Raw genomic sequence first — 8,469 nt, 5'->3', positions numbered from 1 at the left:
TATATAATTTTTACATTGAACATGAAAATACCCTTCTTTTTGATGGTAAATAGTTTACAGTTTAACTTGCCAGATGGAAAGTCTTGTACACATTTACATATGTAAATTGTTATAATTTAACTTGTCAAAGAAAAAATATGTACAACATCAGATTGACATGTATTTTGCAGGTGATCACAGCAATATGATACTGGCAGCTATTCAAGTTAACTTGAAATAACTTTCTTTTTCAAAATATAAGTCTTCTGGACAAACTTAAGTTACTTAGTATTTAAAACATTGTAATCTTGAAGCTTATTTGTTTTATACAATCAATATTCGCTCAAGGTTACCTTAACTTGTGGACTGTTTCTGTCAGTCTGGTGTAGCTAACTAAGCTAAATCATATCACTCATATGTGCATGCTATTGTTAGTTTTGTATAGTAATTTCTATCTGTAAAATAGTGTACTAGAGTTGATGTTTGCTCATTAAGATGCATTTATGACCAAAAAGAGAATGGATAAGCACTCTTATTTATCTTTTCAAAAAGCAAGCAAAAGTATACGTCTTCTAAAAGCTAATATAGCCTTCAATACATAAATTAGCCACTGGATTGGCCTATGTATTTCAGTATTTGTAATTTTATAACTTAAGTGTAATGTGTAAAATTACTTACCACTACCATTGTTTTCTTCCATTTCAGCAATAATGCGAACCACGCAACTTAATATTAAAGTTTAAATTGAATTTTAAAAAAAAATTCAATCAGAAGAGCATACACTTTACAATAAACGATTGAGGATATCCAAAACTTCGCGGGATAGTAGATTGCGGTAAATGATGGATTGCGTGGTTGCGACCAGGCAGGCAAGTCACCAGGCCTGTTTTTTGAATGGACGTTTCAAATTGACTTATAGAGTCAATTTGAGGGTATTTTCACAATTAGCGTATAGAGTTAATTTAAGGAAGAGACTGGGTTGATGTTACTCGTATGTACTTGTATGTTACTCGTATGTACTCGTATGTTACTCGTATGTACTCGTATGTTACTCGTATGTACTCGTATGTACTCGTGTGGTGTTTTAGTCACGATCGTAGCAAAAGGTGATTTGTTTTTGAGAGAGAAATTTGGAGTTAAGTAGGTCGGAAGTCTGCAAGAGAAGTAAGTGTGTTTTGTTTGTTGTATTTATGTAGCAAAAGGCCATTATTTTTTGTGAAGACAATTAGTTGATTTGTCTGTTGTGTTTTCTCAGGAATTTTACTTTTTCTTAAATGTTTTCAGTTACACTTCATTGTTTAGATATATTTTTATTTAAACAATCTAAAAAGGAATAAGTTTAACCTAATTTTTAACCCGATTTTCGATTCAAATCGGAAAATTTTGAAATTTCGTGTTGTTGACTTGCGATGTATAATTGATAGTAATGACTGAATGACGGAAATCAGTTGATGTGAGATAAAGTGATCTCTTGTGATATTGATTGTTGAAATTGATTGATTATGAATATTAGCCGAATCTCTGTAGAAATATAAAATGAACTCTAACTAGAAAAGTGTGTAGTAGATAGAACAACTTTCATGTTATCAAGCGCAGAGAACTATGTACTAATTTGTTATTGGGCATTACACATAATGGTAAATGTCTTAAAAAAAAATCTTTTAAAGTGAGTAATAATATACGTTTGCTGTTTGCGGTTGAACAATAGAAAATTATCACAAATAACTGAAAATTTACTATGGAATTTTTTGAGATTGGTTTACTTTTGTTTTATTATTTCGAGTCTTAATTTCTTGACCTACATGCAGTAATGTAATTTTATTCACCGAGAATTATACCCACACAATTACATATTAAACGAAGGAATACAATTTCTGCATGTGTCGAATACAATTTGGCTCGCGTTTCACTCACAACAAAGTCTGGAACGAGATAAAGCGAAGGGTAATAATTGCATTGAACGCCAGCAAAATTTGACGTTTGAAATCCACGATCAAATTTTGCATTTTGGTCTAATAAAATTGCTTATTGTATTCGTTCAACACATGCAAAATTCGACGTTTGAAACAGGCCTAAGTTACACCCACGAAAATGACAAGTTTGACAGCTGATGACAATCATTTATATTGATATGCAATGCTTGGCTTCGTTAACGGTGCCTGTGCAAGTGGGCGGTCGTCGTAAGCGTTGTGTGATAATTAAATTAAAGAAGCAAGCAAACTCACCGCAATTTTCTTCAGGCGAGAAGGTTTGATGCTTTTTATATGATCATGTGAGACGCAAAACATGACAGAAATCCATTGTTTAATTTACATTTTGATTGAAGAAAAATAGTCTCGGATTAGCAGCATGTTGTCGTCCAAGTAAAAACCACGAATCTTTAATTTAATGGAAAGCGTTGAGAAAACTTTTTTATGTTTGTTTATTTATGTATGTATGACAGGAAAAAATGAATACCAGCTTTTGCAGCAAAACGTGTAAAGTAACTTGGACTGTGAGATAATGGCTTCCCACATGTCTCATTTTGCTTACTTTGAACATAACATTTTTTATATTTAGTTTGATGAACTTCTAACAAGCAATTGGCAGAGAAGAAAGGGACCGTTTTCAAACTGTGAATTTGTTAATTTATGGAAAGTATTGGTGGTTTTCTTATGCGCCTTGCTGTCAAAATTATTATTATTGTTTGCCTGATGAGATGAAGACAAGGAAGAGCTTTGGCTGAAAACGTGAAAGTAAATTTGGAATGTGATATATATTGACGTCGGACATTTCTCGTTTTGCTTGTTTTGCAAACATAACTCTATATTTATAGGCAATGTTACAATTCGTTCGTTGAAGTTTAGTGAAGAAGCCATTATCGATGAAGTTAAAAGCGATATGGTAAGTTTATGTCATGTTTCTATATCTTTAGATAATTCTTGGCTCGATGTTTTTAATCAATCGTATTTAGCAGACAGATATAATCAACAACAACTCGATTTTCACGTTTGCCAGAGTCAGGAATACTTTTAAAAGGTATTGTGATGAAAATCATCTCGTAAAATCTATTGTATTTAATTATTGGTGGAAGATTTTCTTCGACATTTCTACCAGGTGCTGTTTCAGTTCATTGAAAGTTCCGTTTATCTGAAATATTTGAAAGAAACCATTTGAAATATGGACAAGGAGAAATACTCTGAGGCGCCTTGCGTTTCGCATCAATGTTCATTCAATTGCTTCAAGGTAGTAAGAATAATCGCGATTATTTAAGCGTCAATAAACTGATTTATAGAGTAATAATATGTACATTAAAGAAGAAATTCTCGTTGTAGTTTTGTCACAGCCACAAACGAAGAATGTTTACGAAGCTCAAAGCCACATGTTGTAAGTACTTTGTTCATTACTCATTTATTAGCGGAAAGCTAAGCTGTTATGAATAACGCAACTTAAATGATGCTTTATAATAACGAGAAAAATATAAATTTTTAACTGAAACTGAATGTGATCTTTAGAAAAGTGTAAAGATGTTTATAGATTTCATCATTGAATGCGGCTTTCATGGCTTAAAATATAATCTGAAACTGGTTTCAAACACATTCTTTTCTTTAAAAGATTGTTGAGCAGTAAAAGAAAATATATGGTTTACACTGATTGAGAAAGAAGATCTGTAAGGCTGCCAATAACATGCGGTTTCTCTCTTGCATAAAAAGAAATGAACAACTACAATTTTACAAGTTTCGTTTTTCACACACGGTTTTTTTTATTGTGAAATATTCTGTCTAATTGGAAATGTTGTCCATCTACAAGAAAATTCTCGGTAAAAGAGACTAAACACACATCAATGCTTTACAAAAAGTCAACTTGCAAGATTAAAGGAAAGCCGTTGTTGGGGCGTGGTACGGATTGAAAATTTTCAATTTTATATGATGAATTTAAACTTGTGCAATGAATATGAATGAATTTGATTGATGTTTTGCAATAAATTTAAATTGACGTTGCACTTTTGCAGCAACCTTACGGTGGCTATTTCTTTTCTCTATATGACGTGTTTTCTAATAAAGTGATAAGTGTCGTCGTCGTCTGTACAATTCGCATTGTATGTTTGTAAAATAAAGTAAGTTTGGACTGTGATTTCAAAGTATACTGTGAATTTGATAATTTATGCAAAGTATTGGTGGTTTTCTTGTGACAATTATGATTGTTTGATTGTTTGTCTCATTTCTCGTTTTGCTTCCTTTGCAAAATAACTCTTTTTATATTTAGGCAATGTTACACTTCGTTCGTTGAAGTTTGGTGAAGAAGCCATTATCTTTAAAGTTGAAAGCGATGTGGTGGTAAGTTTATGTTATATAATCTTTAGATAATTCTTGGCTTGATGTTTTTCTTCAATCGTATTTAGCGGATATAATCAACAACAACTTGATTTTCACGTTTGCCAGAGTCAGGAATACTTTTAAAAAAGGTATTGTGATGAAAATCATCTCGTAAAAATCTATTATATTTAATTATTGGTGGAAGATTTTTGTCGACATTTCCGACATTTATTCAAAACCATTTGAAATATGCAACAATGGACAGATTCTCAGCGGCCTCTTGCTCCATCCTCAAAAAATACATTTATAGAGCAATATACATTAAAAGAAGAAATTCTCGTTTTAGTTTTGACACCGCCATACATGAAGAATAATGTTTACGAAGCGCAAAGCCACATGATGTAAGTAGTTTGCTCATTATTACTTATTTATTAGCAGAAAGCCAAACATTTACACAATGCTTTATATTTACGAAAGAAATTTGTATTTTGAAACTGAAACTGAATGTGATCTTTGAAAAGTGTAAAGATGTTTATAGATAGTCACAAAGATTTCATCATCAAACGCGGCTTTCATGACTTTAATTAAAACTAGTGTTTTCGGCACACATTCTTTTAACCACACATCATTCCTTTACAAAAAGTCAACTTGACAATGGAGGAAAGCCGTTGTTGGGCGTGGCAAGGATTGAAAATTTTGAATTTTATATGATGAATTAATGAATATGAATGATTTGCCGTTTTGCCATGTTTTTGTAATAAAGCGAAAAGTGTCGTTCGTCGTGTACATGTCGCATTGTATGTATGAAATGTTAATTTTTCTGTTTTGAACTATAAAGAGCAAAACGAAGGCTTTTAAGAATATGTTGTCTTGTAATAAAATACACACACTTTGAAACAGTTACTGTTGTTGTTGGTCATTAATTGATTGTTAATAATGAAACATATCATTTAATACTATTTCGCTTTTAATTCCTGTTATTTTGATTATTGTTTCAGGTGACAAGCTGATGAAAAGCTTGAGTATCTGTTCAAGGATTATCGACGGTGGGAATAATTATTAAAATGTTTTTTTCTTAATTATTAAAATGTTTTTCTCATTCCTTTTTTGCTTTAGATGATCATCGTGTGGTACAAGGCCTGCTCCTTTTCCCTCCCTTTAGCTAGGTGCGCTGAGAGAAGGTCCCTGACAAAGGACGGGTTGCGTGTTCTTCGGAGCTCGCTTTAACGTAACGTGGTCATGTCGGACTAGAGCGCCCCATTAGGCTCCCGCAATGAAATTTTCTGATAAAGATACATTCTTAGATAATTAAGTCAAGCAGTTAAGTTAAGAAAAGTTCCTTTGTTTGTCTGAGGGAGCAAAATAAAAGGGTCTATGTTATTGTGTGTAGTTGGTGTCATTGTAAGGTTTAAGCTGGTGAGTTTACAAATGTTTGGATAAGGTTTGGACGAGGAACCACCTTAGACTTGAAGGTCAATACGGGGACATGTATCTTTGCCAAGACGTCAACAAATCCATTAAGCCCACTTCCATCTCAGCAACAATGGAAGAAACTTGCGTTGCTGAGGTAAGTTTGCTTGTTTGCAGTTCTGTATTAATTATCGTTAATTGTATGTTGTTTTTTTTTTTTTCAGCTCTGCTGGCTGGGTGGCGTCACCGCACATCGACCCAGCTACCCAATGACTTCCCTGAATTTTCATTATGTGAAAACTGAAAAAAAAAGAATGATTGTGCATGCATGAAGGAGTATTGGTACCAACCAAGTAAGGAGCATTACAACTTGTTACTACTTGTACCAAAATGACAAAAAGATTTATTAACAATTGTGATTTTTCTGAACAATGATGAAAGTGCATGTCAACTTCTTTAACAGAAGGGGAGTTAAAGCCGGTCAAATTGCAACTAAGCATTTGTGGGAGTGCTTAGTTAACAATTTCAATTTCTGATTTTGCCATTGTATGTATTATTTTGTTTTGCTTGTGAGTAAGTAACAAATTGTAATACTCAAGGTTAGGTAGGAAATTCTTCATTGACAAAGAAAAAATTCTCAACAATGTTAAAAAAATTTAATGTTAAAATTTTTTTGATTACATATTTCGACAATGTTTCACTTCTGACCATATAATTCCAAAATGTTTCATTTTTAACACATGTTTCGAAAGTATATCATAAAAACATAAGGCATGCGGGGCCACGACGAGGGGAGGTGGTACTGTCACACGCCGGACTATGGATATACCTCTCTCGATCCCGATCTTAGTTAGGTTACGGAATAGGCTCCTTATCGTGCAGGCCGAGAAGATAGAGAAGAATAAAAGGAAGTTGTTATTTCTGTATTTCAATTATATGACTGTTTTGATTTCTTCCTAATTGTATTTTGTCTCTTTAAGCACTTTTTGTTTAAGCTCATGCAAAATGAAGAAGGTGATGGATTTCGTTTGTGTGTGGACTCCCATAAAAGAAAGAAGAACATGCTGCAATAAATGAAAGGAGTTGTAACGTCAAAACTGGTTTGTTGTTGTAATTGTTTATATGAGTTTATTTACATTCATGAATAATATACTTGAGATGATATTTCTTTTTCTGTGCTTAATCATTTCAGATATGAAAGCAACTAAAGCTGTGATGCAAATCAATAGTGGAGCTAAATGACAATGAGGGGTAAATTACTCTGACAAAAGCGTACAAAGATTTCTTAGTTTGTTGTAATATTATGGAAAATTTCCAGAGAATTTATTTCAGTGATATTTTTTTCGTGTAGAAATTATTAGCAGCTTATGTACTGTTTGAAGAAAGAATTATTTCATTTCAACATGTTTTTTAAAAACATTTCTAACTTTTGAAAAATTCCCAGGAATTTTTATAAATTGGTCCGAAAATATGTGTTTTATGACTGTAATGTTTGTTGAATTTTTGGTGATTTTCACCAAAAGTACGATAATCTGGAGTAATTTACCCGTTGATGACAAGAAGCAAATGGACTAAAATACAGTGAATTGTTTCATCTGTATTTTAGTCCATTTGTTTTAGCATCTGTGAACATCTCAGCAGTTGGACTAAATTACTATTTCAATGAAATGTTGATGTTATTGGGGAAGAAACTGGGCTAAGTCTTAAGAGATTATGGACTATAGATGAAAACAGAATTGGTATGTTTTGTTATTGTCTCTTCAGATGTTTTTTAAGTACGACAGTCGCTGCCATGATTGACGTTTTCGCTTCTTGGTTATGTTTTGATGCCTGTTTTTTGAGAAAAGAAGAATTTCTTCCGAAGTGTTTTATGCGATTTTAAACCAAGAATTGAACTTCTGTTTAAGTTTCCCTCGCACAGGTTATTGAAGCGTTGTTGCGAATGGTTTTAATTCGCAGATATTGCTTTTGAGATGACTCATCGTCAAAGATTGTAAGCAGTGGAGTTCAATGTAATGAACATTGGTGCGCTACAAATGCAAAAGAAGTGTGTTAAAAGAAGTAAAATCAATGGACTCTGGCTGCAAATGGAGTAATTGGGAAAAAATTGCACGTTATGTCAGCAGATAATGGACAACAAACATGGTATGTTTTGTTAATTGATATGCGTTTAACGGCACACTCGTTTGAGATGATTTTAAAATTCTGCGTCGATTTTTGCTGCTTCGTTATATTTTCCATCTAAAATTTCGTTGCAGTTTTTGCCTTACGATGCTTGTTTTTGATGACAATGCGGCTTCTGCGGAACTCTTCAAACCATGAGTTGACTTTGTTGTGTCAATTATTGAAGCGTTGTGTTGTAAATGGTTGTAATTTGCAGATATTGCTTTTGAGATGACTCATCTTCAAAGATTATACATTCTTTTAGTAACATTCTTTTTTGCCATAATTTGAAAACCGACGATGAGCAATTTGTTGTATATGTTACAACCCAATTTAAACATGAAAAATCTTCATTTTTTTTACTTCATCAAAATGAAACATGTTTAATATATGTTTTTGTGTTTAAAATCTATTGGAAACACATTCTATTTTCAGATGGCGATACAAGTGAAATTGAAGGAAACGATGATAATAATGCTGTTAATGGTAATTGTTCAAGGAAAACCAGCCCAGAATTGATGTTCAGTGAATTTGCTTATGGTAATATAGTTAAGATTATAGTTTGGCTCCACTATAAGTATAATTGTCAATCTAAATAAAGTTGGAAGTTCCCCTTCCTTCC

The 8,469-nt window shown here is 32.7% G+C and overlaps 4 long non-coding RNA genes across 6 annotated transcripts; all 4 read left to right on the top strand.

Moving 5' to 3' along the window:
* Positions 1–1,816: 1,816 nt before the first annotated feature.
* Positions 1,817–2,701, top strand: LOC124456207. Its single transcript, XR_006952165.1, has 3 exons — positions 1,817–1,923; positions 2,050–2,227; positions 2,539–2,701. It is a non-coding gene; the product is annotated as an uncharacterized LOC124456207 (long non-coding RNA).
* Positions 2,702–2,703: 2 nt separating this feature from the next.
* Positions 2,704–2,996, top strand: LOC124456208. The gene is made up of 3 exons (XR_006952166.1): positions 2,704–2,714; positions 2,795–2,862; positions 2,933–2,996. It is a non-coding gene; the product is annotated as an uncharacterized LOC124456208 (long non-coding RNA).
* A 175-nt stretch (positions 2,997–3,171) lies between these two features.
* LOC124456185 lies at positions 3,172–6,154 on the top strand. Of its 3 annotated transcripts, XR_006952150.1 has the most exons (9): positions 3,172–3,204; positions 3,294–3,345; positions 4,023–4,075; positions 4,225–4,295; positions 4,361–4,423; positions 4,621–4,675; positions 5,273–5,320; positions 5,391–5,841; positions 5,909–6,154. It is a non-coding gene; the product is annotated as an uncharacterized LOC124456185 (long non-coding RNA). The 3 variants fall into 3 exon arrangements; XR_006952151.1 differs by lacking the exon at positions 4,023–4,075; XR_006952152.1 differs by lacking the exon at positions 5,273–5,320.
* Positions 6,155–7,411: 1,257 nt separating this feature from the next.
* LOC124456184 lies at positions 7,412–8,307 on the top strand. Its single transcript, XR_006952149.1, has 3 exons — positions 7,412–7,423; positions 7,644–7,829; positions 8,283–8,307. It is a non-coding gene; the product is annotated as an uncharacterized LOC124456184 (long non-coding RNA).
* Positions 8,308–8,469: the final 162 nt, after the last annotated feature.

Source organism: Xenia sp. Carnegie-2017, unplaced genomic scaffold (genome assembly GCF_021976095.1).
Source record: "Xenia sp. Carnegie-2017 unplaced genomic scaffold, XeniaSp_v1 HiC_scaffold_43, whole genome shotgun sequence".
NCBI lineage: Eukaryota > Metazoa > Cnidaria > Anthozoa > Malacalcyonacea > Xeniidae > Xenia > Xenia sp. Carnegie-2017.
The sequence above is the reverse complement of the archived record's forward strand: the minus strand, read 5'-3'. Positions and strand labels throughout refer to the sequence as shown.